This window comes from Xenopus tropicalis, chromosome 5 (assembly GCF_000004195.4).
Source record: "Xenopus tropicalis strain Nigerian chromosome 5, UCB_Xtro_10.0, whole genome shotgun sequence".
Classification (NCBI taxonomy): Eukaryota; Metazoa; Chordata; class Amphibia; order Anura; family Pipidae; genus Xenopus; species Xenopus tropicalis.
This window is the reverse complement of record NC_030681.2, coordinates 15124576-15150448: the sequence shown is the minus strand read 5'-3', so window position 1 is coordinate 15150448 and position 25873 is coordinate 15124576. Positions and strand designations below refer to the sequence as shown.

Genomic DNA, 25873 nt, shown 5'->3' with positions numbered 1-25873 from the left:
ATGGCTGCCCCCAAGCCCCCCAACAGCCAGCATATCCACCGTTATTGGCACAGTAGTGCAGCACCTACCAGCCTTTAGCCTTGATTTGAAATTCATATGGTGATTGATTTATTACAGTCTGGTACTTTTTTTTTTACCAAGTGCTAACTGTGTTTAAACATAATACCTTTCACTTTCCTAATCATTAAGCCGCATTCATTTTCATTGTGTTCATTTTATCTCAAAACTTATTAATTTTCTTAGCAATATTGCTCAGCATGGAAAGCAGGAAAGGCCCCGTAACAGTTTAAAACGTTGGTTCTTTGTGTGCACAACTTCTTTTTTTTAATAAATAAACTTTTTTTTTTTTTTTAATATTTTATCAAGTCATGACAAATGCTTAGCCTTTTCTCTCTCTCTCTCTCTCTCTCTCTCTCTCTCTCTCTCTCTCTCTCTCTCCCTCCCTCCCTCTCTCTCTCTCTCTCTCTCTCTCTCCCTCCCTCCCTCTCTCTCTCTCTCTCTCTCTCTCTCTCTCTCCCACTCAGAGATGGACTTGATAGTATTGGTGCTCAAAGCATACTACTTTGCCCAGCACCCTGCTAGCCCCCTTCTCCCCCAAAATGCTTACTTACACACACCTGGGGTTTTCCAGATAAGGGGTCTTTCTGTAATTTAGATCTCCATTTGTTAACTCTACTAAAAAACTATTTAAACACTAAATAAACCCAATAGGGCTGTTTTGCCCCCAATAAGGGGTAATTATATCTTAGTTGGGATCAAGTACAGGTACTGTTTTATTATTACAGAGAAAAGGGAATCATTTAACCATTAAATAAACCCAATAGGGCTGTTCTGCCCCCAATAAGGGGTAATTATATCTTAGTTGGGATCAAGTACAGGTACTGTTTTATTATTACAGAGAAAAGGGAATCATTTAACCATGAAATAAACCCAATAGGGCTGTTCTGCCCCAATAAGGGGTAATTATATCTTAGTTGGGATCAAGTACAGGTACTGTTTTATTATTACAGAGAAAAGGGAATCATTTAACCATGAAATAAACCCAATAGGGCTGTTCTGCCCCAATAAGGGGTAATTATATCTTAGTTGGGATCAAGTACAGGTACTGTTTTATTATTACAGAGAAAAGGGAATCATTTAACCATTAAATAAACCCAATAGGACTGTTCTGCCCCCTGGCTTCCGCTGCATTGTTTCAAAAGGCATAGAAACGGACATGTTTTCAATAGCAAAATATATTAAAGATTTACAAATAACTGTAAAACAAATAAAAACATGTAATGAATGAAAATTGGAAAGTTGCTTATAATTCCAGTATTCTTCATTAGTGCTGAGTGTGGATCGTATTCGGTGTATGTACGAGATGTTTGTAAGCATAACTCCCCCGGAGCTCTATTTTAATTGTGGACAGACTAATAACTGTAATTTCTTGCAATGTCGTACTCTGCGTTACTCCTACACAGGGCACAGTTTTACTCACTTATACACCTACCAGTAATTCACATCCACTGCTGCCCCGTTACTGATAGTGGAGTTACATCCTCGTACTGCAACTCCCACTGACTGCAGCCAACACACAGCACAGGTGCAAAGGCGTTCATGAGAGGGAGAAACCGACAAAATTACACCTTGGGGATTTTTCATTCCGAGTTAAGTTTGTAGATTGATGTGAAATTAAATGACTTGTTCATTTTGCGAGTGAGCAAGAAAATGAAACAGGTTATTAGTCATAGGGCCCTTCATAGCGTTGCTTTGTACTCCTCTTTGTTTGGGTGTGATCTTACTATATATTACTCTGCAAATTTTCAAGACTCTTGTCCCATAGCACAATCCTAGATTCAAGGGAAACTATACCCACAAACAATGTAAATTGCATAAAAAAGCTCATATGTAAAACCCTGCTTCATCTAAATAAACCATTTTCATAAAAATATACTTTTTTAGTAGTATGTACCATTGGGTAATCCTAAATAGAATATTGCCATTTTAAGAATTAAGGGCCGCCTCCTGGGATCATAGGATTCACAGTGCACACAAACAAGCCAAGGCACACATACATGCTAGGCCCCATCAGCCAATGAATGGGCAGAGTTCTGTATTTTACTCCCACACTACTTTCTGTTACAGTTAGAGCTGCATCACTTCCTGTCAGCTGATCTCTGAGGGAGCACACAGCCCATCACTAAATGGCGGCTCAAGGGAAAGGATGTAAAAGAGCAATATTTACTGATATATATATTCCAGTTTGGCGAGATTTGTTAATAGGTCACTAAACATAATATAAACTAATTGTTGGTTAAGTATTCATTCTGTGGGTAGAGTTTTCCTTTAAAGAAGAATTTACCTATAGTGACATTTTTTGCAATAAATGTGGGGCAGATTTTAGAGCTTAATACATAAAACCTCACCCATGTTGTATACATTTGTATATAGTTGTATATATAGGGAATAATCTTCCCCCTGTTGTATAATATATACGGATAGTATAAGTCACCGAGGAGTTCCATGACCATATAAAAGCACAAGCAATGATTATAAAGATTGTACTAGACCAGTCCTGAGCCTCTGACACAGTTGATGATTTCACGTTACTTTATATTCTCTGCTTTTTTTAAAATTCAACAGACTGCACTGTCATGTGTCTCATCTGCTCTATAACCATCTTCTGTTGGTCACACAGACTCCGCTTCCTCTCCCCATTTATTTTCTTTTGGGGTAACTCAAGGGTCTGCTCTTTGAACCCTGCTATTCTCAATCTCTACGACTGGACTTGGATTTCGGTATTATCTTAAAGCGGATAGCACTCCTATCTCTCCATTCTGGGGCTGCCCTGTTTTCTAGCTCATGTTACAGCTTCTTTCATTTGTATTATTTTGTTGACTAAAACTTAATATGGACAAAATTGAACTGGTTAAATTTTCACCTTCTAATTTTGTTCTCCTAACTGCAATATATCCCCCGTTCTCCATGTACCCTATTTAGGAATTATTTTTGAGTCTTCTCATTCACTCCCTACAGGCAGACACTGACAAAATCTTGATTCTTTCAGCTTAGGAGTATTTCTTGTATTTGACCCTTCCCCACACATTTGATGATCAATGTTCTCAAACATGGTCTCATCATACATCACCTCATTAGTTACAAATTACGTCCCAAAGGGCAACCTACACTCTGCACATCTGCATCTTAAATTGTTATTCTAACACATGCAGATCACATTCTGTACCCATTACCTGGAATTCCCTTCCCAATTTCATCAGACATTCCCATAGCCTCCAGTTCTGGAACCCACTTCTTCAAAATAACAGTGTAAACCTTTCCAGCTTTTCATAACACCTTTATTCTTTGCCAACACCCCTAACTACTGGTGCCTTGATTTTTAGTACATACTAACTACTAATATCAAGACTTGGAGGGCAATACAGATAACCCTCTCCCTATGTTTTTCTCCCCTTCGTTTTAAGCCCTTTTGAGCAGAACCCTCTCTTTATAACTAACTACTAAAGGTCTCCATACACGGGCCGATTCTAGCTGCCAATATGGGTCCCTTAGACAGATTCGGCAGCTTATCGGCCCGTGTAGGGGCACTAACAACAGCCTGCCCGACTGATATCTGGCCTTAAAGGGGAAGGAAAGGCAAAGTCACTTGGGGGTGCCAAAATGTTAGGCACCCCCAAGTGACTTTAACCGCTTACCTTGTACCCCGGGCTGGTGCCCCTGTTAGGAGAAAATAGCACCAGCCCGGGGCACCTGGAGCGCAGCACTTCCTCCTTCCGCCTTCCACTTCCTAAACTGCCGGTGGCCGGGCATGCACAGTAGAGCGAAAAAGCCGACTTAAATGTTTAAGTTCGGCTTTTCACTCTACTGCGCATGCGCGCGCAGCGAAGCCGGAAGGAGGAAGCGCCGGCAGCTACCCCGGGCTGGTGCTGTTTTCTCCTGACAGCGGCACCAGCCCGGGGTAAAAGGTAGGCGGTTAAAGTCACTTGGGGGTGCCTAACATTTTGGCACCCCCAAGTGACTTTACCTTTCTTTTTCCTTTAAATCGGGCAGATCTCGATCGGGCAGGTTTGGAAATTAGTCGGATGTCTTGTTGCAGAGCGGAACCGACGGACGCCTATACTCGTCGTTCTAATTCAATCGTTTGGCTTCAGGGCATTATAGCATTAATCCTTACTGGATGCAAAATAATACTATTGGGTTTAATTAATGTTTTATTGATATATTAGTAGACTTAAGGTACGAAGATCCAAATTATTCTTCCGGAATACCCTTGGTCCCGAGTATTCTGGATAATGGGTCCTATACCTGTACCATTAAATTTCCTAATTAATTGTATTAGAAAATATATAAGCACTCCATTAACAACCTACAATTTACAGAAATTGCATTTGCACAATAGTTACAAGTAATGACATTTTCCTATAACAATGGAAGCTTTTCTGTTTGTCAGTTTGCAATGGACCAGTGTTATCTGCTATAAAGATATCTAACAATCTTTACAGAGCAAAGAAACATAAACTGATATGCATAGTCTTTGGGAGAAATATAAGTCATATATTAAACCTTTGATTGTGTGGATCATCTCCCTATAGCACAGTCGCTCCCCCCCCTGTCCTCTGGCCAAGTACATTTTTAGTGCAACTCTAGTTGAAAAACATTATGTTCTGAAATATAAAAGCCAGTCAAGATTATCTCATTGTGCTTGAAAATAAATAGGAAAATGCAGTTAACGATATTTTACTGCAACTTTTTCCCTAAAAATGCACTGAATCATGGGAAAAAAACTGTGATTGTGGGAAAAGATGTGATTGTGGGCTTACATATTCCCCTAAGCTTCTACTAGAGCAGCAAATAAATACCAACCTATGCATAAAAGAGGGTGAATATTATATGTATATTGTTGGATGTCAGAAGGAACCAGCATCTGATATTATATTTATTTCTGATCTTTTACTCCCAGCTAACAATTTAAATATATCTATCTGATTTGCTTTGCATTTACTTGCAGCTAAAAACAAGTAGATGTGCCTTGTATATTAGCTGTGACTGTAGAAGCATTTTTTATCAACAAAAATGGTTCAAGGTCAAAATAATGTAGGATTTAGGGACCAATTGCCATATTGACCATATGCAGGGTTCACATTTAAGCTGGCCATACACGCACCGTTAATATCTTCGTACGATATTCAGTGCGTGTAAGTCGGCAAGGCGACCGATATTGCAGGAAGCTGCTGATATCGGTCGACTCACCGATCGGCCAGGTTAAAAGATTTTGATTAGGCGCCATAGAAGGCGCCTGAGCAAAATCTGCCTTCAGCGCTGAATCGGCAGAAGGAGGTAGAAATCCTATTGTTTCTACCTCCTTATCTGCTGTTTCAGCCCTGAACGTTAGTGGTGGATTGGAGCGATCGAAAATCGCCACGTGTGTGGCCACCTTTAGTTTCTTGGTTCCAATTTAGTTCGGCAGATTTATTATCTAACAATTGTCAGATTCGTACACTGGATATAAAAGCAAGAAAACACAAGCGAGATTAAGGGCTGATTTATCAGAAATCAAGTCTGTGGAAAAAAATGGATGCTGGAAAAAAAGGGGTGAGTATTTTTTGAAACCTGGAATAGTTGTAAAAAAGTCACCAGAAAGGTTGTGTAGAAATCAGTGGGAATATTCTCTAACATAATTACATTGTTTATTTTCCCAGTTTATAACGACATTCAGCTTTTTCAGCCTCACTGAGAATGAATAGAAAATGTGATTCTCACTTGTGTCGCGTTTTTTTCCGGTGAAAAATCAAACCCAAGAATAGTCACATTTTTTTCTTACATAAGGTGCTGCTCAAAGAAAAAAATAAACTTTAATTTTAATCGTTAAGGCCCTAAGATCTCTACTTTTTCTTACTTTCTCTTTTTTTCCTACTGTCGTATTTTTACTTTTCCTGAAACTGATCCTAACATTGATCGTACTTTCTTTCTTCTTTTAATTGTAAAAATAAACCCCAAGCATGATGGATAATAAACTGCCCTTTAAGGTAATGTAATACTTTCACTCTTGATGACTAAAATTACCATTTTTTTAAAAAAATTTGTCTCAAATCTGAATATTGCAAATTAGGAGTCATATAGGGTTTGGTAGTGCATAATCCAGAACTTATAGATTCAATGGATCCTTTAGTTTAACCGGTATACCGTTTTTAACATACCGCTATACCGGTATGCGCGCCTCCTGCTGTTTTTCTCCAATCACATCCGGGTTGCGCCCGTGCGTACGTGACGTCGGCGCGCATGTGACGTCAGCGCGCACGCGACGTCGCTAGGACGCATCGCTGGAGCTGGAGGAACCACAAGTTGGGTAAGTTCTGCTGGGGGGTTGTGGCTGGGGTTGGGGAGTTGTGGGGGGGTTGGGGGGGCTGGGGTTGGGGGGTTGTGGCTGGGGTTGGGGGGGCTGGGGTTGGGGGGGTTGTGGCTGGGGTTGGGGGGCTGGCTGGGGGGGTTGTGGCTGGGGTTGGGGGGTTGTGGCTGGGGTTGGGGGGGCTGGGGGGGTTGTGGCTGGGGTTGGTGTTGGGGTTGTTGGGGGGGGGCTGGGGTTGTTGGGGGGGCTGGGGTTGTTGGGGGGGGGGGGTGGGGGGCCACCAATATTTATTATTTATTTTTTATTTATATACCGTCAAATACCGTGATACCGATATAATTTTGAAAAATACCGTGATATAAATTTTTGGTCATACCGCCCAGCTCTAGGATCCTTAGTTATGAATAAACAGTGCTATTCAGATCTTATTTTTTAAACCTAAAAAAAACCTTATGAGGTTAAAGGGACAATACACCCCTTGCTCAACACGAGTGCAATGGATAGGACTTGTACTGAATATACTTTTTGCCTATTGCTTTAATCACAACAGATTTATGGTTTTTGTTATTTCTTGAGCTAAACAGGTCAAACAGGGAGACAGAAGCGACTCCATGTTTGGTTCTTGCAAGGTGGAGATAATATTAAAGTGAAGATAGAACCCTGAATAATTTTTAAACCATTAGTCATTTGGGATAGTTCTACTGTGAAATTTAGCAGCCACTTAAGTTTTAATCCTTTGCTCGACCCAAACCTTTTTATGTACTTCTCATAGCCAAATGAATACCCTAGCAACCAGAAAGTGGTTTGGAAGCCTTGCTGCAGGGTGGCAAAAAATAAGAACTAATAGCAATAAGGTTATTTACATAATCTCAGCTTTAAAATATCACTTAAAATAGAACTAAATCCATAAATTAGAAATGACGTTTTTCATTTTTACCTTCAGACTTTATAAAGTGGTAGAATTACCTACTAAATTACAGGACAAGAGCTGATGTGCTGAGTAAAACATACCGATTTAAATGACTATGAAGATTTGCATTCATCCAGGTCATGGTATATCTAGTATAAATAAATCTAAAGCAAGTGGACTTGTTAAGTAATCATTGAAGATGTTTCACTGCTCATTCAGTTGAACTGAAGAAGCTGCTCGGATGAGCAGTGAAACGTCTTCAATGATTACTTAACAATCCAGTGGCTTTAGATTTATTTATACTAGATATACCGATTTATACAGGAACAGGCAGAAAACAATTCTGAAGAATGGGCAATTGGTCTGGGGGAGGAGGCAGCCCTTAATTGGGCTACTGCATGCAGTTGGATCATAGGCAATGTCACCTGGAGAAAATGGACAGGGGAAAAAGTCATTGACTCTGATGGAATGTAAAGAGCAGGTCCCTGGTTCTAGACCAGACAGTTCCTATTATATAGATATATTCACAGCAAGACCACCCCTTGATGATTCCCCCTAACAAATCATTTCTAGTGCCTTCTGTTTCCTACCATAATGCAACTGTTTGGTTCCACTGAAGGTGGACAGTGTGGGCTTCTCAATGCATGAGGTGGATAGCAAGGATCGGCATACAGTATAGGAAGAACAGTATGAAGAACATGTTAGAAATTGAGAATAAAAACAGCTCTTTTTAACGCTTTTTTGAAGCTTGATTCATTTGTTACAAAACATAGTTGCCTGTACCATTTATATTTTTCATATGGTTTACAGCTTAGCTCGCGAGAGGAGTCTACTAAATGGGATGTGGTTTCAGGGTTCCTGACAAGTAAACCAGGGTTTCCCCTTCATATGTTTCCCTGTATATAAACTGTTAAATGTTAATTTGTAGTACAAGTTAGAGTACTTTGGGTTGTAGCTTTAGCATCTCTTTAAATATGAACACATTTAACTATTTGTAGTTATATGACATTGTGTTCAATCGTTTTCATATATGCATATGTTTATTCACCTAAAGGCCCAATAGCATCAACTGAAATGGTGGTGTCTTCTGCTTCCTCATCATTAACTATGTTACGGGGAAAGATATAACAATTAAGGAGCCTCATTATTAAACTAAGTAAGCTTTATCAGAAAGGTCTTTGTAAATACATCCATAAGCACTCACAGAAATGCTGCACTGAGTCCTCTATTAAAAGAAACACAGGATTTCTTGTCTCCTTTTTTGTGAACATGTTCTTAGGGTATCTGACTTCCTCTCTCAGAAAAATCCTTCATTCCTTGGGCCAGAGTCTGCCCAGTCCTCTTCCCTCTCCTGCTCCCCCCTCCCATAAAAATTCATAAAACTCACTCCCCCCCACCCTTAGGAATGTGTAATCTGAGCTATAACACCTAAGCTGCAAGCAGGAAGCTATGAAGACCAAGCTGAAATGGCAGCTGCAATCTTAAACAAACAGAGAAAGCTTCTAGGGCTCTTTACTCAGGTATGGTAAAGCTTTCTGCAGAATGAATTAGGTGGTGAATCTATTGACAGTAAAATGCCAATATGACTTTATTTAGAAATGACCACAATGATCTCTTTATAGTGTGTGGAATAAAGATAAGTAATAACATTTCATAATAACTCGATCAGATTTAGCACAATGGATTTTTAACTCTTTCATCTGACATCTTTCTCGTATTGAAGAACAACAAGTCTTTTTTGAGGCAGCAACAAGTTCTTGCTTGTAGAGCCTTTATGGGTTCTGGTGGCTTCCTGTTGCTTCTATATCTTCATCACTGTCGCAGTGCTAAGAAAGTTCATACATACCCACAGGCAAGAATAAAGGGAGATTATAAAAAAAAAAAACAAGACAACAAAATGTAGAGTTAAACCTTTCAAACGTTTTTAGCTAAAGGTGAGATCTTGTAACAATAAATTTGCTAACCACAAAAAACAAAGATCAAGATGAAAAGGTGTAGCCCTTGCGTTAAAATGAACTCTTTCTTGCCTGTGAGACGGGATGGACACGTATTTGATACTGAGTCTCTTGATCAAGATCCATAGAATGTAGTTAACATGTTTATTATTATTATTATTATGTATATTATAAACATGATTTGCTTATACTGTTTATGTGAATCCTTTTCTCTAAGAAATAATGTTATATATATAAATGTTATCCACTCTGTAGGCTGTGTATAGAATGTTTTATCAAGGATACCCAGGAAGCTAGTGTTATATGAGATACGGCTCAGCGGTGCTATGTACCTTGTGTCAGCCTCAACTACTGCTGATATTATTTCTCACTGGAGTCCAGTAGAATATAGATGCCCCAGGCAATGGTTCATTAGCTTATGGCTATGCAGGAGGTATCCCAGTAGGTAGGCAAGGAGAACCTCTCAGGACATGCTGGAATTTTAAAAATGTAGAATAAATGCCAAGTTGTCTGTTATTGTGTATAGAATTGCAAGGAAGTGTCTTTAAAGGACAATGAAAGGTTAATATAAATTAAAAGTAAGTCTAAAGGCATTCTTTTTAAGTACTTACTGCATATCTAAATTCCCAGATCCCTGCTTGCTTCTCTGAGATATGGTGCTGGCAGCCTACAGCAGTGTGAAGCCTACAGTGACATCACTGAAATCTCTCTCCCCTTCCTGCAGGTGCCAGCGGCAGCCTTCCTATTCTCTGAGCATGTGTGTAACTTGATCCTGTCTCCTGTTCTGAGCTACACATACCCACCGGCCAATCAGAAGCGGATCTGGCAGAGGGGGGGGGGGAGGGAATGAAACACATGTGCAGTATGAAGCAAGGAGGGAAAGGAAGGGAGAATACCTTTTTAGAGATGGCTGCCTAAGTGTGACTGAGTAAATATTTGAGGTGAGCCAAAAGTGTGGCGTTTTTACTAAATAGGAGGAATATTGGGCAGTATGCTTTTTACATTTTGACTTGCAGTCTCCTATAAAGGAGAAGGAAAGCTTAGTAAGCTTTATCAGAAAGGCCTATGTAAATACAGCCATAAGCACTCACAGAAAGTGAGTCCTCTATCAAAAGAAACACAGGATTTCTTGTCTCCTTTTTTGTAAACTTGTTGTTAGGGTGCCTGACTTCCTCTCTCAGAAAAATCCTTAATTTCTGTGGCCAGAGTCTGCGCAGTTCTCTCCTCTCTCCCCTCTCCTGCTCCCCCCTCCCACCAGAATGCAAAGAACTCCCTCCGCCCTCCCTTAGGAATGTGTGATCTCAGCTATAACGGCTAGAGCTGGAAACAGGTAATTATTTAAAATGGCAGCTGCCATGTTAAGCAACCGGAGAAAGCTTCTAAAGCTGTTTACTCAGGTATGGTAATGGTTTCTGCAGAATAAATATATTGTTCTAGGTGGCACTAATGTGGCAAATCTATTGGCAGTAAAATGCCAAAATGACTTTCCTTCTCCTTTAAATAATGTAGATTAATCCTAAATAAAAGGGGTTGTCAGAAGGAAGGGCCTATCTTCAATACTGTTTTAGTACCCACAAACTTCACGGTTGGACTGATGTGTTGGTTTTTGGACATATCTTCCCTTCTCTATTGGTTTTGCCCTCTTTTTTTTGGAAATATATCTGCTTGCAAAGACTAAAGTACTAATGAAACATACAACCAATGAATGTGCGTCGGTCTCTGTTATTCTCCTTTAAAATACAAGTCAACGGATTTGTCTCATTTAAAAGAACTCTGCTCTGCTTTGTAGGGTAATCATGATGAGTATATAGAGCGTATAACACAACTCAGTCACCCTACGTTGTTCATGTATTTTGAGCAGCAAGAGAGCTTTTCCTTTCCCTGCCAAATACAACTTTGTAGCCATCTTGGATTTTATAAGGCTTGCCTTAAATACATGTACTGTCCTGCACATCTACAGGCTTTAGTATGGCACCATGGCTCACTGATGTAGTCAATCCAAGATGGCGGCCACAATGGGAGTGAATGCAAAAGTGTTTGTGCTGCAATTTTGAATGTGAAAAAACAGTGAAATATAGCAATTTGGGAGATAAAAATACATGAATAAAGGGACGATTTATCAAAATTCAGGATGGTGTTTTCTTTGTAATTCATGTTTTTCCAAAAAATGCAGTTGCACTTATTTTTTAATCTGTTTTTCAAGATTCAGCAAATTAAAAAGACTGAGTAAAAAAAAAATTCAGCGTCTAAAAGCTGGTGAGCTTCTGTAGAAGTCAACGGGGGGAGGGGTTATTTTCATAATTCCAGCTATTTTCGAATTTGAGTTTCCTAAAAAAAAAATCTTTTTCTATTTTTTTTTTTAATCTATTTTACAAAACTGAATTTTCAAAATTCATCAAATGAAAAAGACAAAAGTTCAGCAACTTAAAGCTGGCGAACGTCTGCAGAAGTCAACTGGGGATGTATGTATCAGAATTCAAGCTGTTTCAAAATTTGGGTTTTCAAAAAAAAAAAAAATAACAAGATATTTCAGACTTGTCAAAAGTGAATAATAGATGTTTTTAATGCAGTTGACTTTTCTCCATGTGATTTAACAAAATCACATTTTTTTCAGATTCCGTTTTTTTTGTAAATGCTGACAATCAAGAAAAACTGCTCAATTAAACTGGTCAATTTTTTTCTAATTTTAAAAAAATCTAAAATTCCATTTGAAATTTTTGTGAATCTGCCTCTCTATCCCGTAAAGCACGTTACCAAGTCTGATAAGCATACATTCTTTGCTGTGTATATTTCCCTTAATAATGTGATACTTATCTGAAAAAAGAAGAAACAGAAAGTGGGTATGGAGCAGTTTGGTGGGACAGCCCCTAGACTGAAACTCTCCCTGAAACACACACGTACCTGATCGTTCTACCTTTGCGGGAAACAGGACATTTGAAGTGGCCAAAAGCCTACCCCCCCACTCACTGCCTCAGCCTACTGTATGTACAGCTTGCACCCTCTCTGATTTACTATGAAACAGAAAGACGCAACTGAAAGTAGACACATCTGGTTAACCCCTTAGGGTATAGTGCTTTAATCATTTGAAATATGCCCTTTCCTTGCATTACATTATCAGACAGAGAAAAATGATTGGCTGCAAATAATGATTTATAAAAGTGCAAAAGTACAAGATAACGAATTCAACTTGGATGTTAAACTATAAAGTACTAAATAAAAAAGAATTTTAGGTAATATGCTACAAATGATGTGTATACGTTATCAAGAGGTAATGATTGTATAAGAAGGCAATGAACTGTTAATTCCTAGTTAATTACGTACACACGCAGATATCGTTTACCTAGTGAATTTATACACTATGGGGCACATTTATCAAAGTACGATTGAGTCTGAATACAAAAAATTTGTATTTTTTCCAATTTATAGAACTGTGTGTAATTTTGCGATTTTTTTTTTCGTACCTTGTGACAAAATTTAGGCAACAAAATTGGAAAGGGAAAGGTTTTCCCGCCATTTACGATCGTTCTTATATGAAAATGTCTTGACCTTCGGAGCGCCAATACGATAGTATCGTGACTATTGTGATTCTTTCGGAAGCATTTTTGTGACATTTCCGATCATCAGAATTTATCGTATTTAATCTGAATTTTTCCCATTTCGGGATTCGAACTCGTAACGAAACGAAAAACGAAATTCGTTTTTTTCTAACCTTGAAAGTCGTATAAACTTTACACGGTATAAATTTGAATTAAACTCGATCATTGTTGTATTTATAAAATGTCACAATAATGCTTGAATCGTTCGTAGGAAAATTTTAAGTTTACATTCAAAAAACCCCAAATTTTTCAAGCTGAAAGTATTGTTGAAACTTGAAAAATTTGAGTTTTAACAGACATTTATTTCCATGAATCCTCTTTATTTTTCCCAAACAGGAATTGCTCCAGCAGCCATTTTAGGAGCATTGGCGCTTATTCTTGGAAAACAATAATGTGTTTAAGTTTCACTTGAAACTGGGTAAAATAGAAAACAATAAGCGGGTTAACTTCTCTTTGAAACCTGGTGAACCAGAAAACAATGAGGGGATTCACTTCACCTTGAGAATGTGCCAAGGACAGGCTGTCACTGACTGTTCTGAGCCTCCATAGGACTCAATTGTACTTGACAAATCAAACCTGACGATTTTTTTTTTTTTTTTACAAGAAAAATAAATCACAAATTATGGGAGTTATTTTTGAAAAACTCAAATTTTTCAAGAAACAATATCAGAATAATCAAGTACTGGCAAAAACCCATTCATAAATTTTGAAAATATCTAGAAGTAAAAAAAAAAAAAAAAGGTGTAACTTTTTCTCAAAATTGCTCAATAAATGTGCCCCTAAACCCACGGAGCGGTTCAGCCGCCCATGACTGGAATACTCTTCAGTAGCCAAAAACTATTACAGTGCAACAAATTTGCTAATTTGTATGTATTTTTGCACCTAGTCAATTCCGCTCCTACTTGTAGAGGTGATGGACACTGACTTATATGTAAGTATGTAGGTGGGTTGCACCACCCGCTTCTACTGCTGTTTCCCATCTTGAATCTTTCTTTGTTGCTGCTCCTTACATTTGGAATGATTCTCTAGAGAGAAACTTCCCTCAGTCCATTTGTGCACTGATTATCCTCTTGTTGGTGTCTGTAAGTTACCCCCTACTTATCCCACTAAGATTAAAGGAGAAGGAAAGGCTAATAAAGAGTTAATCTCAAGCTGCAGGCATACCTTCAGTTCTCTCAATAGTGCCCTTAAGTCTGCCCATATTTCTCCCGTTCAGATGATCTGAAGCCAACCAGGAAGAAAAAACACTGAGCTGTGTAAAGAAAGTTCCCATAATGCCTCACTCCTGCACCGAGACCCAGACTCGTGTACATGCTCAGTTAGTTAGACTATGAGGAAGCTTCCTGCTGATTGGCTCAGATCCACATTCCTAAGGGGGGGAGTGAGTTCTTAGCATTCTCGAGGGAGGAGGGAGCAGGAGAGAGCAGAGAGCTGCATGTCTCTGGCACAGGAAAACAAGTCCTGTTTATTTTGACAGATGACTCAGTGCAGCGTTTCTGTGAGTGCTTATGGCTGTATTTACATAGACCTTTCTGATAAAGCTTACTGAGTTTTACCTTTCCTTCTCCTTTAAAAGCTGTGCAGGGCAGGAATCTCCTTTTGCTTGTCTTTTTAAGACCTAGGGGAATTTAACATTCGAGTTTTACCGCAATTGAAGCTTCTGAAACTCAAATTTGCAAAATTTACTAAGTGCCAAAAACATAAAAAACTTGAATGTAAATGTTTGTGAGTTCCCATAGAAGCCAATGGGAGTTGCTATAGTTTCCATCTCGCTCGTGGCGTCGGACCTAAATACAGCCCTGGTTCTACCTGCAACAGCATCAACACTGTACAATGTATGATTCACTTCCTTGTTGGTTCTTACCGTCCATACAGTGATCTTCAAGGGTAAACGTTAAAAAATATAAACCAAAGACCCACACCTTTATAAAAGAAAAAAAATATTTGTCAAAAATTGTGCAAAATATGTTTATATCAACAGTTATGTTAACCCTCTTAGTGCTGTGCCATCATGAAAATACCATGGTGCCAACACTGTAGCATTTACAGTTACTTGTTACCCTTTAATCTTTCCAGTTCTAGGTGTTTAGTGCTAACATGTGCAGCAGCAAAATCAAAGAGAATTGGAACTGGTATGGGATCTCTTATCCAGAAAGTTCCGAATTACAGAAAGGCCATCTCCCATAGACTCAATTTTAATCAAATAATCACGTTTTTAAAAATGGTTTCCTTTTTCTGTGTAATAATAAAACAGTACCTGTACTTGATCCCAACTAAGATATAATTACCCCTTATTGGGGCAGAACAGTCCTATTGGGTTTATTTAATGGTTAAATGATTCCCTTTTCTCTGTAATAATAAAACAGTACCTGTACTTGATCCCAACTAAGATATAATTACCCCTTATTGGGGCAGAACAGCCCTATTGGGTTTATTTAATGGTTAAATGATTCCCTTTTCTCTGTAATAATAAAACAGTACCTGTACTTGATCCCAACTAAGATATAATTACCCCTTATTGGAGCCAAAACAACCCTGTTGGGTTTAATTACTGTTTAAATAATTTTATTAGCTGACTTAAGGTAGGAGATCCAAATTACAGACAGACCCCTTATCTGGAAAACCCCAGGTCCCGAGCATTCTGGATAACGGGTCCCATACCTGTACATGAATTGCTATGAGTATGTGCCAGCCCAAGCCCATGCTAGGAATAGCTGGGCAATGAAGAAGTTGGTGGCCCAAGTCAAGTATCCTGGGCCAGTGCATTTGTTTATAGAAGAGGAGTATTGGCCAGGGGCAACTTAGTGTTTTTAATCATGGGGTGGTGCCTAATGGAGTGATACCCCCAGTGATTTAAGGTTTCCTTTTCCTTTAAACACACACAGAAACATATATTTGGAATCTTTGAGTCACATTGGCTGTCCACAGTCAGCCAAAGACAATCGGGTGGGTTGGTATATCTATAGGTGGCCCAGTTCCTCATGCAATAATTACTGTTAAACAGTAAAAGATAATGACAGAGGGTGAGGGCGGTGCCAGTAAGGGGAAGATATTGCTGTCTCTGCTGATCAGATGCCATTTGTTACTGTTCTCTGTGTGTTTATCAAGCCAGAGAGTACCGGTTACTGTATTTGGGTCAGTGGAACAGCGAGTGCCTTGGCTTTGCTATACGGTACAAGATACAAGAAGTGAAACAAAACACACTGGCCGACTTCACTCTGAGGTTACTAAATCACAGTCACTTTTAAAAAATTGGGGAAATAGGCAACTTTGTTTTTATTTTTGGGAATTGTAAAATATGAATAATGTCTGACTTTTTTCTTACACTTAAGAATTTTGTCACGCTATTAGGTTTTTACCACTAACTTTTAATTTCATTTACAGTCTGCCATGAAAGCCCTAGAGCAGGGAAAACCAACCTTTTGTACCTCTGAGCCACAATCCAACATAAAAAGAGTTGGGGAGCAATGCAAGAATTAAACATGTACCTTGGGGTACCAAATAAGGGCTGTGATTGGTTATTTGTAGCCCCTATGTGGACTGGCAGACTACAGGGGGCTCTGTTTGGCAGCACACATGGTCTATATGCCTCCAAAACTTGCCTCCAAGTCAGGAATTCAAAAATAAGCACCTGCTTTGAGGCCGCTGGGAGCAACATCCAAAGGGTTGGGGAGCTCCAGAGCCACTGGTTGGAGATGGCAAATTTTCCCATTTTAGATTTCCCATTTTTCCAATCTTCCAATCTATTTCAGTGAAGCTCTGATGATGCCTGACCGCATTCTTTGCTTTTTGTACTACTTCATACACTTATCTAAGGGGCACATTTATCAAAGTCCAATTGTTTCCGAAAACAAAAAAAAGTAGTTTTCAAACTGTGCGTATTTTTTGTGACTTTTATGCAACAAAGTCACCGAGTAGTAAAGTTTTGGATTCATTAAAGCTTTGGTATGGTGACTTTCCTTGGGCCAGGTTGGAGCTGCAGAGTGCCATTGAGCCCTATGGGAGACTTTCCTTGGGCCGGGTTGGAGCTGCAGAGTGCCATTGAGCCCTATGGGAGACTTTCCTTGGGCCGGGTTGGAGCTGCAGAGTGCCATTGAGCCCTATGGGAGACTTTCTTTGGGCCGGGTTGGAGCTGCAGAGTGCCATTGAGCCCTATGGGAGACTTTCCTTGGGCCGGGTTGGAGCTGCAGAGTGCCATTGAGCCCTATGGGAGACTTTCCTTGGGCCGGGTTGGAGCTGCAGAGTGCCATTGAGCCCTATGGGAGACTTTCCTTGGGCCAGGTTGGAGCTGCAGAGTGCCATTGAGCCCTATGGGAGACTTTCCTTGGGCCGGGTTGGAGCTGCAGAGTGCCATTGAGCCCTATGGGAGACTTTCCTTGGGCCGGGTTGGAGCTGCAGAGTGCCATTGAGCCCTATGGGAGACTTTCCTTGGGCCGGGTTGGAGCTGCAGAGTGCCATTGAGCCCTATGGGAGGCTTTCCTTGGGCCGGGTTGGAGCTGGAGAGTGCCATTGAGCCCTATGGGAGACTTTCCTTGGGCCGGGTTGGAGCTGCAGAGTGCCATTGAGCCCTATGGGAGACTTTCCTTGGGCCGGGTTGGAGCTGCAGAGTGCCATTGAGCCCTATGGGAGACTTTCCTTGGGCCGGGTTGGAGCTGCAGAGTGCCATTGAGCCCTATGGGAGGCTTTCCTTGGGCCGGGTTGGAGCTGCAGAGTGCCATTGAGCCCTATGGGAGACTTTCCTTGGGCCGGGTTGGAGCTGCAGAGTGCCATTGAGCCCTATGGGAGACTTTCCTTGGGCCGGGTTGGAGCTGCAGAGTGCCATTGAGCCCTATGGGAGACTTTCCTTGGGCCGGGTTGGAGCTGCAGAGTGCCATTGAGCCCTATGGGAGACTTTCCTTGGGCCAGGTTGGAGCTGCAGAGTGCCATTGAGCCCTATGGGAGACTTTCCTTGGGCCGGGTTGGAGCTGCAGAGTGCCATTGAGCCCTATGGGAGACTTTCCTTGGGCCGGGTTGAAGCTGCAGAGTGCCATTGAGCCCTATGGGAGACTTTCCTTGGGCCGGGTTGAAGCTGCAGAGTGCCATTGAGCCCTATGGGAGACTTTCCTTGGGCCGGGTTGAAGCTGCAGAGTGCCATTGAGCCCTATGGGGGACTTTCCTTGGGCCAGGTTGGAGCTGCAGAGTGCCATTGAGCCCTATGGGAGACTTTCCTTGGGCCGGGTTGGAGCTGCAGAGTGCCATTGAGCCCTATGGGAGGCTTCCAAAATCATGCACAGAAGCATCAGAGTCAGAAAGGTTTTCCCTCCGTTTACGATCATTCGGATACGAAAATTTCATGACTTTCGGATCGCCAATACGATATTATCGTGATTATTCCGATTTTTTCGTAAGCATTTTCGTGACATTTCCGATCATCAGAAATTATCGTATCTAATCCGAATTTTTACCCATTTTGGGATTAGAACTCGATTAGAACTGCGGTCTTGGTCTTGACTTGGCTAAGCATGTGAGTCCTTGGTGATAAAACTGATATATAATGCAACTGCGGTAGTTGTAGCTCAGTTATATAAAGAGCATTGCCCCTTTGTGACTGCAGTGCTGCTGGAATTCTGGGAAAGAACGCTGCATTGTGAATATAACACATGACAATTGCACTTTGCTCACTGCACTTGCGGACGTTCATGTGCCCTTATATGTTTTTGTGTTCACTTATTATTATAATAAGGTTTTTCTGGGCCAATGAAGTATGCACATTTCTCATGTTTAAATGTTTGTACTTATTGTGTAACTGTATGCTTGAGAAAGGGGCGTGGCCCCAAAATTTTGCACTTCCAGCAGTAAAGTTGCATGGGTTTGCCCTGCTGCACTTGCCCTTATTACATTTATTCTTAATTAATTCAGCATATGCTTTTGATTAGTTTCTCCCCAATTGCAGCATCTAGATTCCCTAACATTGCCCTGCACGCAGCCACCATGTTGCACCAAACAGGTACATGTGCCATGTAAGTCAACCATATTGGATTCCAATGAGTATTATCCAGTTTGGTGCTTTTTGCTAGGGACTGAAAGCAATGGGATTAAACATGGGGGCTGCAACAAGGGAATATGGCCCTTTTTGGGTTACAGGGGTTAGTGCAGGGGACCATTGTATTAATGATTTTTCTTCTGTTTTAATCACTGTAGATTAAAGATTTGTTTGGTTTTGCCTACCCTGTTGCAGCTGAATATTTAGTTAATATAAGTTTGCAGTAGCACACTTACTTACATTTTACTAATTGGTGTCCCTAGTGGGCCCCTCTGCCTCGAGCCCCCCGTATACCTGTGAGTACAGACTTCTAACAAGTTGCAGTATGACATGCCTATGTATAGTAGCTTTCTGTCCTATATGAGAAAACAACTTTATATGACAACTTTCAGTTTTAATGTATTGCTCATGTTCATTCACTTCAGACTTCCTGAGGTTTTTACCTTTGTTTCACACACACATCACCTGGTTAGTAAGTCAGAATTTCCCATAGCATAATATAATAATAATATACTAAATATCATGTTTTGTCATGTAGCACTTACAGGAGCCAAGTAATCAGAGATCTAATTACTGATTGTAGCTAGCCCAATGGAACATTCAATAAATGTGTATTCTTATAATTGAAAAACATTGCAACTGCAAGCAGCATTTTGGTTTTCATAAATGTACCACTAATGCAAAGAGATTGGTAGTTAGAAGGCACGTATGCCATTAATTCATTTTTTTGTTAAATGTCTTCATTTGAGCAAACGTGGCTGCTCCTAGTCATTTACATTAATACAAATAATGCTGATAAGAATGGCTCTGTCCAAAACATCTATGTCAATATATTTTGCTAAATATTCATAGAGAATTGCAGTGAATAAAAATACTTTTTAAGCATATTGCAAATCTAGTAGCAGTGTGGGACCTGTTATCCAGAATGCTCAGGACCTGGGGGTTTCCACATAAGGGATCTTTCCGTAATTTGGATCCCCACAATTTAAGTCTTCTAAAAATCATTGAAATACTAAATAACCATTAAATAAACCCAATAGGGCTGTTCTGCCCCCAATAAGGGGTAATTATATCTTAGTTGGGATCAAGTACAGGTACTGTTTTATTATTACAGAGAAAAGGGAATCATTTAACCATTAAATAAACCCAATAGGGCTGTTCTCCCCCCAATAAGGGGTAATTATATCTTAGTTGGGATCAAGTACAGGTACTGTTTTATTATTACAGAGAAAAGGGAATCATTTAACCATTAAATAAACCCAACAGGGCTGTTCTGCCCCCAATAAGGGGTAATTATATCTTAGTTGGGATCAAGTACAGGTACTGTTTTATTATTACAGAGAAAAGGGAATCATTTAACCATTAAATAAACCCAATAGGGCTGTTCTGCCCCCAATAAGGGGTAATTATATCTTAGTTGGGATCAAGTACAGGTACTGTTTTATTATTACAGAGAAAAGGGAATCATTTAACCATTAAATAAACCCAATAGGGCTGTTCTGCCCCCAATAAGGGGTAATTATATCTTAGTTGGGATCAAGTACAGGTACTGTTTTATTATTACAGAGAAAAAGGAAGAAAAAATTAGAATTATTTGCTTATAAAGGAGTATATGGGAGATGGACTCCATAATTCGGAACTTTATGGATAACTGGTTTCCGGATAAGGGATCCCATACCTGTAGTAAAGTGGCAATAACAACTATTAAATGCCCGGGTACTGATTCAGAGAGTGTGTATGGACAACAGATTTTGGGCAAGATTTAAAATAGATTTCTGTTCCTTTGAGTTTGATCTATTCAGTTAGGTAGGTACGTAGCTTGGCACGCAATGCCAGATTGTGCTGTAACATGTTTCTCTTGGCACACTCCATTTTAATCAAATAATTCAAACTTGGAAAACCTATTGGGTTTATTTAATGGTTAAATGATTCCCTTTTCTCTGTAATAATAAAACAGTACCTGTACTTGATCCCAACTAAGATATAATTACCCCTTATTGGGGGCAGAACAGCCCTATTGGGTTTATTTCATGGTTAAATGATTCCCTTTTCACTGTAATAATAAAACAGTACCTGTACTTGATCCCAACTAAGATATATTTACCCCTTATTGGGGGCAGAACAGCCCTATTGGGTTTATTCAATATTTAAATGATGTTTAGCAGATTTAAGTTATGGAGATCCAAATTATGGAAAGATCCCTTATCTGGAAAACCCCAGGTCCCAAGCATTGTGGATAACAGGTCCCATATCTGTATTTGATTCCATAGCGTTCATTAACAATAAACTAATATTTTCTATTACTTCAATATTTGGCCTCAGTTTTGCAGAGACCATAAAAAAGGTTATTTGTTTTTAAGTCATAATTAATGTTTGTTGATCTTGTAGACATAGAAGATTTGATCACGTGGCATTTGAACTAAATTCTTTTGTTTTACAGTCATACCAGTCTCAATATCTTCTGCGTATTTTTATCACACTCCGGCGTAGCAGTAAGAACCTTGGCTTCCTGTGCTAACATTTGCTCACCATATTGACCCCTTTTAATACAAGTGAGAAATGGAGCCGTATACCTTTTCTTATTATATAGAATGCTCGGGACCAAGGGTATTCCGGATAAGGGGTCTTTCCAAAATTTGGAAATCTTCATATCTTAGGTCTACTAAAAAATCAATAAAACATTTAATTCAACCCAATAGAATTTTTTTTCTGTAATTCGGATCTTTCTGGATAATAGGTTTCCCGATAACGGATCCCATACCTGTAATAGTTGGCAAATTCATAAAAAATGTAGCAACCTAAGACCTGACAAAAAGCCGTAGTAATCAATGGGAAGTATATCAAATTGGCATTTGTTTTTTAAAATATTCTTGAGTGCAGTTTAACTCCTGAGTGGTAGGAAAAGGGAAAATACGCAGGGTAAAATGACTTTTGAGGGGGGGTGGGTTATATAGGCAATAGTAATGTGCTGGTAGGGAAATACTCAACCCACTCCCCACCCGAACCCGACCCGGCTTCCTCCCTCAATGACGTCACAAAAAGGGGCGGGGTGTGCCGGGCGCACCCCTATAAATTAGGGGAGCCAAAAGAGGAATCCAACAGTGTAAGGTTGGGGGTGGGGCAGGTAAGCGGAACCCGCCCATAACCCTCAGTTGATGTGCCGCGGTCAGCCCGAACCTGCCCAACCCACGGGTCCCACGGGTATTGGGCCGGCCCACACATCACTAATAGGCAAGTATACTCTAAAACAGCATATATCCAAAGTGTTGCTTATTTTTTACAGTGCTTATGTGGAAAATCAATCACAACTTTTTTCATAAAACTTCAAATTAACTAACACCAGAAAAAATAAAATTGTACAAGACCCCCTAGTACATAACAAGTTAATAGTGGTAAAGAAATTTACTATATATATACGCTTACTAGCAGTGTGTGTATTAGGTAAGCATTAGTCATTTTCCCACGCTGAGTGAAAACCTCAAGTGAGGATGTTGCATGTTATTGATTAATGAGTGTGTCTGCTTAGTATCCAGTCCCTTGTGGGTCTGTGTGTGCTGCCCGCCGACTGTATATTCTGAGCAGCCATTTGTGCCCCACACACATATTCTACTAACGATAAAGCAGTGAGTCTGTGTGTGCTGCCCGCCGACTGTAGATTCTGAGCAGCCATTTGTGCCCCACACACATATTCTACTAACGATAAAGCAGTGAGTCTGTGTGTGCTGCCCGCCGACTGTATATTCTGAGCAGCCATTTGTGCCCCACACACATATTCTACTAACGATAAAGCAGTGAGTCTGTGTGTGCTGCCCGCCGACTGTATATTCTGAGCAGCCATTTGTGCCCCACACACATATTCTACTAACGATAAAGCAGTGAGTCTGTGTGTGCTGCCCGCCGACTGTATATTCTGAGCAGCCATTTGTGCCCCACACACATATTCTACTAACGATAAAGCAGTGGGTCTGTGTGTGCTGCCCGCAGACTGTATATTCTGAGCAGCCATTTGTGCCCCACACACATATTCTACTAACGATAAAGCAGTGGGTCTGTGTGTGCTGCCCGCCAACTGTATATTCTGAGCAGCCATTTGTGCCCCACACACATATTCTACTAACGATAAAGCAGTGAGTTTGTGGGAAACACAGAGGGATTTGCCAGGCCAAGAAGCAGATTTATTAAAGATTGAACGGGGGAATTTTGAAGGTTTCTCGGCAGTATAAAATGTTATTATATTTATTAGCACTCTTCTGAATGTCAGCAAAGTATTTTAACAAATTGGCTCAATTATCATTTTTGCTTTTTTAAAATGTGCTAGTTCATCAGAATAAAATCAAATGGTTCGAGAAGTTAAATTCAATTCTTTAAGTACTGCAAAAGCTAAAATATATATTTCAACCATAAAGGACTTGTAAACTCCACCCCCCCCCCCACACACACACAAATGTAATACTTGCCACACTTGTTGTCCAGAGGTTCATAGTGACGCTGTAGCATCCCCTTAATCACTTAGATTTCCTTCTCCTCCTGTAACCTACCAGCCCCCCTCCCTCAGGAATTTGCTTTGGTTGTTGGCTTGTGGGCATGCTCAGTTCTTCTCACATGACAAAACACACCCTCTATTCTAGCAGCCAGTGAAGAGATGGCATTGCTGGTTTCTGTAGAAACTCAGCTCTATCGTCTGCTCCTATTTTTTTCTCCTAACCTCCTCTCCTGAGCTCAGCTTAATCATTACGGTGCTCAAACAAAGCAGAACTTTTTATCAGAGACAGTTGTGCCTGTGTAAGCCTGCATTCTTTATGAAATGCCTGCTGAATAAGTGTCTGTGTGTGTATGCTGTTTGCAGATTTAAATGTAACTGATGTGTCAGATGAAAGCTGCTATTTGCTTTAGGAAAATGTGATGGTGCTGGCAAGCAAAGGGGATATATGCAGTACAAATGATGCCATTTGGGTGGGGGAGACGTGCCCAACTGATATACATTGTAGGCAAATGTAGGGTTTACATGTCCTTTGAAGGATTATAGAATAGTGGAATTGTCATCGTTGGAGCTCAAAAGACCAACAGTCCATCTTGCTTGGGAAAAGTTTTCCCCCAGTTCTCTTTATGCTGGTAAAAAATCCCTTTCTATGATTTGACCAAAAGACAGCATAAGGTGGCCACACAGGGGCCGATTTTATCTGACAATAAGGCTTTTTCAGTCTGAGTCGGGAGCTTATCTGCCTGCGTATAGGGCCCTCCGGCAGGCCTACCCACCTATATGTGGCTGAAAATCGGATTGACAATCTGAAATTACATCTAATATCTACTTTATTACTTTATTATCTATTATTGTCTGTTATTTCCTAGATACTATGCAATTTACTTCAAAATGTCTAAACCTTTAATAAAAACAGTGTGCAACCTGTATTTATTAGCTTCTCATGATAGTAAGTTTTGCAGTTGGCATTTGGTTGAGTTAATGCTTATTGGTATTTATTATACATGTATAGGACCCATTATCCATTCTACTAAAAAATCAATAAAATGTTAATTAACCCAACAGGATTGGTTTGCCCCCAATAAGGGGTAATTATATCTTAGTTGGGATCAAGTACAGGTACTGTTTTATTATTACAGAGAAAAGGGAATCATTTAACCATGAAATAAACCCAATAGGACTGTTCTGCCCCCAATAAGGGGTAATTATATCTTAGTTGGGATCAAGTACAGGTACTGTTTTATTATTACAGAGAAAAGGGATTCATTTAACCATGAAATAAACCCAATAGGGCTGTTCTGCCCCCAATAAGGGGTAATTATATCTTAGTTGGGATCAAGTACAGGTACTGTTTTATTATTACAGAGAAAAGGGAATCATTTAACCATGAAATAAACCCAATAGGACTGTTCTGCCCCCAATAAGGGGTAATTATATCTTAGTTGGGATCAAGTACAGGTACTGTTTTATTATTACAGAGAAAAGGGATTCATTTAACCATGAAATAAACCCAATAGGGCTGTTCTGCCCCCAATAAGGGGTAATTATATCTTAGTTGGGATCAAGTACAGGTACTGTTTTATTATTACAGAGAAAAAGGAAATCAGTTTTAAAAATATAAATTTTTTGATTAAAATGGAGTCTATGGGAGACAGGGTTTCCGTAAATTGGAGCTTCATGGATAAGGGGTTTCCATATAACAGATCTCATACTTGTACTGACATTGTGTCGGTGACAGGCAATACTTATTTTTATGGAGGGAAGATATCTTTATTGTTTTCTTGAACTTATCGGCAGACACATTTTAGCCCTACAAACTGAATGTCACAAACCAAAAAGAGAGGAAGCATTCGCTCATGTACGTTCCTATCACTGAGGGGGGGGACTTGCCCACAAAATACTTCTACCTCTAAAACCAATGAATTCATGAAACTGCTTATCGCAGGCCAAGGAACCAAACTGAACATGTATTCAGCTTTGTCTGGTGAGTGTCGCTTTTATTATTATTATTATTATATTTAGATTATTTCTTCAAAAATATCAGGAAAGACTATTAAAAGTATTTTCAGAAAGATTCGTTATAAATAAAGGAACAAATGTTTGAGCCAAAATTGGGGATTTTTACGTCTGCACGAGGGGTATTTAAAACTTGATTTCAGGGTTGAGACTCGCTAGAAATCAAGCAAATATATTTTATATGGATTACTAATTATTAACCTATTTTATGGTACCTGGAGTGCCTTGGCTGCTAACAGAACTATCCTGGGTTCCAAAAGAAACCTAAAGTAATAGTCTATTTTAACATTAATCATTTTGGGACATATTTTCTAATGGTCAATTTTTTTCCTGTTCAAAAGCCATTTTCCAGCTCGGAGGTGTAACTGGGATCTAATTTGAGCAGTGCCCCCGATGTCATTTTTATTTTGTGATTTGTATTGTACGACGTGTTTGTTATAGATAAATGTAAAGAGCTGCATAACTCGCCGGCGCTAGATAAATAAATGATAAATAAAGCCTAGTGCAAAAAATGTTGGAAATTTGACAAAATTCTATCAGCTTGTAAA

General features: G+C 39.8%; 1 protein-coding gene and 1 long non-coding RNA gene across 2 annotated transcripts in view; one reads left to right on the top strand and one right to left on the bottom strand.

Annotated features, from left to right (window-relative positions):
* The window catches only part of trerf1 (transcriptional regulating factor 1), a 106102-nt gene that overhangs the window by 22148 nt on the left and 58081 nt on the right, over positions 1–25873 (top strand). The window lies entirely within an intron of this gene.
* Positions 8785–25873, bottom strand: part of LOC116410914 — an 85724-nt gene continuing 68635 nt past the window's right edge. The window contains exon 3 of the long non-coding RNA XR_004222750.1: positions 8785–9082. This is a non-coding gene — a long non-coding RNA (uncharacterized LOC116410914). The remainder of the gene's footprint in view (positions 9083–25873) is intronic.